This window comes from Littorina saxatilis, linkage group LG4 (assembly GCF_037325665.1).
Source record: "Littorina saxatilis isolate snail1 linkage group LG4, US_GU_Lsax_2.0, whole genome shotgun sequence".
In the NCBI taxonomy this organism is placed as follows: Eukaryota; Metazoa; Mollusca; class Gastropoda; order Littorinimorpha; family Littorinidae; genus Littorina; species Littorina saxatilis.
The window spans coordinates 41824666-41828557 of record NC_090248.1 but is presented as its reverse complement, the minus strand read 5'-3'; the positions used below and the strand labels follow the sequence as shown (position 1 = coordinate 41828557).

General features: G+C 37.7%; 1 long non-coding RNA gene across 1 annotated transcript; it reads left to right on the top strand.

The window, feature by feature from the left end:
* Positions 1-388: 388 nt before the first annotated feature.
* On the top strand, positions 389-2933 carry LOC138963577 (uncharacterized). Its single transcript, XR_011454870.1, has 2 exons — positions 389-439; positions 1169-2933. It is a non-coding gene; the product is annotated as an uncharacterized lncRNA (long non-coding RNA).
* The last annotated feature ends 959 nt before the right edge of the window (positions 2934-3892 follow it).

Here is a 3892-nt window from a genome sequence, read left to right as displayed (position 1 = left end):
CGAAAATACAACATTTAGTCAAGTAGCTGTCGAACTCACAGAATGAAACTGAACGCAATGCAACGCAGCAAGACCGTATACTGGTAGCATCGTCAGTCCACCGCTCATGGCAAAGGCAGTGAAATTGACAAGAAGAGCGGGGTAGTAGTTGCGCTGAGAAGGATAGCACGCTTTTCTGTACCTCTCTTCGTTTTAACTTTCTGAGCGTGTTTTCAATCCAAACATATCATATCTATATGTTTTTGGAATCAGGAACCGACAAGGAATAAGATGAAAGTGTTTTTAAATTGATTTCGAAAATTTAATTTTGATCATAATTTTTATATTTTTAATTTACCGTGATCCTAACAATAACATGTTAATAAGATGAATACTTGATTAAATATGTGCAGGAGCTACTTCGGCAGACCCACATGGCTAGTATCACAATGCAGGGAAGGTGAGTTCCTTGATTAATGTTTTTCCCACCTTTTCTGTGTTTGATGTCAGCCGTGATTACCCAATGAGAACTTCAAAACATGTTGCTGACTTGCGAAAACCCAACCATGAAATCTGATGTAGTTGTGTAGCCCATCTAGAGGATAGAACATCTAATTTCGTGATAGCATAGCAATTTTGTGTACCTGACTAAATCTCTGCACATCACAGAGAAGTCTTACTTTATGATCAGATGATTCAATACACCCCTCCCCCCGACTAAACAACGAAGAGCAGGCACTACACACTCACATAACTACCAACTCCACAATGTCATTACAGAATCAAGCAATCAGTAGAATGAAAGGATTTACCAGTGCTCCGTTGGATAGCCATCACTAGGCACAACAAAATCCATTATTGAGGGTTTCTTGGACGTTTCTGAAGCTAGGGCTTGGAAGCTTCACATACAAATATTCATAAGAAAAATCCTTGTCCTTGAGTAAGATTCCCAGTGAATGGGGCCAAAAACGACAAAAATGAATAATAATTTTTTTTTAAATCAAAACATTGTTCCATTTTTTGTCTTACTCAATGTGAAAGTCTGACCAAATCTGCGACATTGAGGCAAACAAGTTGGGGTGGGCCTTTAGCTAAATACTCTGAAACCAGCAGCTACTTTAAGTAATTGTATTATTTGTGTTGTCATTATGTACTGCTTGCACTAAATGCATTTTCTTTATTTCCTCAGAATCGAGTCACCCAGAGAAAGACCACTGACATGCAGGGCGCATAGTAAAACCTATATAATTATGGCGTGCAAGTCGGTCGACAGGTGCCAGCCATTATCATCATAACAAGAGATGCAGATCATAGTTTCTTATGTTTTATGTTGGGTGCGACTTTCGTGCATGTGCACAAGTCCCTAGATCTGCTTTAATTTTAATGTAGAGTTTCATTATTAGATAATTTGAAACATTTTGTTTAATTAAATTGTAAATACGTCCAAGTCAATTTGCAGCATTGTTCTTCTACTATATACCTTTAAAACTAACACATAGTAAAAACAAATTGTAACAAGAAGTGTTTGTTCAAGGGAGATCATCTGAAGCTTTTTTTTTTTAAATCTGTAAAATTGCTTGGTGACATCCTCCAAAAATAAAATGTCTTAAGAATAAAGGTATCTACACGGGTTGTCTACCTATTTCTTGATAGCATTGCTTTTAAGTATAACTTTTTTTCAGAATATTTTTTTTAATAAGTTTTATTCAAGGGAGGCAATAAAAAATGTTTACAAAAGTGTGCCCAATTGTGTGCTATTAACATTTCTTGTAGCCCCAAGAAGTGTGTTTTGTCTTGTAACTATTGTGATTTGAGAGCTTTAGCACTGAATGCTTTGCATCCGTTGCGATATAACCTTGAATGGTTGAAAACGACGTTAAACACCAAATAAAGAAAGAAAGAAAGAAAGAAAGAAATGCTTTGCATCCTGGTGTGAATAGCATTGTATAGCTTGCCTCTTGCTAATTTAGAGCAGTAGAATAGAAAGCAGCCTACTCCACAATCTTCTTTCATATTCTGTGCATACTCCTTGACAAGAGAACCACGAGATTTGTTTTTATTCCGATGTTGCCTTTTCTATTCAATTAAATACTTAAATCCTACGTGCAACACAAACCTTTTTTGTGTTGGTTTGTTTGTTTATTTTTATATTTTGTATGTATAGACCGTACTAGAGACCAGTCTTTCACCGCCGTATAATTGATCTGGAAATCTCCGCTAAGCAGTTCAATAACATAATGTGTACAAGGCTAAAGCATTTTTGCTACTCCACTCAAAATATGACTAACTACGCACTCGTACTCTCTCCTTAACATAACACTTGTTCATGCAAAATTGTTTGCGGATTAGTAAAATTTGCGTGAAATATTGAATTGCGATTTTTTTTTAAATTACGTAATCTTCAAAATAGATGAGTGTTTACTGAAGCGATAAACTATTTATACAAGTTAATAAGAATGGTTTGTAAGATCAAATACAAACAAGCAATACAACTGCTGTCGATAGACTACCCCCCTTGACTTCTCTGTCTGTTGGGTCAAACTACGCCATACATGTCTCTTCTAGTGGCTCCATAGCATGAGATACAGGCTCCGAGGCAGAAACTGCTTCGTTCTGAACTTGAATACATCGGTTCCTCTCAGTTACATATGGTCTTTTAGTTCCTTCTGTCGTTTCAATGCAACAGATAATCAAGCCTTTGAATGTTGCATACTGTATCAAGTTCTGGTGTATTAGCGATCAAGAAGTTTACGAGGTAGTTGCAGAATCGATGTTTGTACCTTTCTGGTCAGTTTTCAGGAGATAAAAAAAAATGACATGTGTGCAACATAAGAGGCTAAAAGGCTAAGAAACTTGTCTCGGTTGCTAGTCTTCATCGTTCATAGCATATACAATACCATTTGTTGTGTTGAATCAATATGTTATTTTTTCTGAAATAAAATATTCCTGAAGAGGGTTCGATTCTGATCGAGTGAATATATGTGTCGAAAGCTGAATAAAGCAATGCGTTTGTCTTTGACTGGTGAAGTCAGAGCTGAAACTTTTTGTGCTGGATGTAAGCTTAGTTGGTTTTTATCCCACACACACACACACACACACACACACACACAACCCTGATGTTTGTCCAAAATGTTGCATGTTCCTGCTTCACAAATGCCTGCACAAAAGCACACGGATGTACACGTACCTACCTACATACCCGTGCAAACAATCTACCACTGCAACACCATGTATCCAAAAGTTTTCTGAATATTTAATACTGGCAATCTTGGTATTGAACGGGGAACTCTACTTTCATGGCGTATGTGGTCTAGGTCTCATTTTATACATGTATGCTAAACCACCCTTACAAAATAAAAAGCCACACATCGTGTAAGCTAATCGACTAAACAAAAACCAGACACGCGAACAATCAAAAAACGAATACTTTGATTTTCAACAAACTTAATAACAGATTGAAATAATTATGCCATGCAAGGAACATTTCTATTGAATTCGGTCGATGCTTAGATCTAGAAAAACACCAGCTCACTTTATGGGGATTTGAATCGTACTGTTTCATGAGTTCCAGATCTAGACTGATAAGGTAGTAGAACATTTATTTTTAGCTTGCAAAATCGAACTTGCCCTGCAGTCACCTTAAGTCGAACCGCTTTCCCTGCCACCGGGTGTAGCAGTTTGGCGGGGGGAGGGCCATAGAGTCGGCACACTGGGAGTGGAACTACGATAGCTTCTCTCCGGATTGACGTACAAACAGCGTCAGGGCCGCTTCAAACTTACATACGGATTACGATTCCTATCCCCAGTTTCTCATGTTGGTAACCACTGGCTATTTGTCAGATGTGTCATTCTCCCACATTTGAACGATGCTGTAGTGCGAGCCGGTCAAAAATGCCCTTTAGTTGTCAAACCA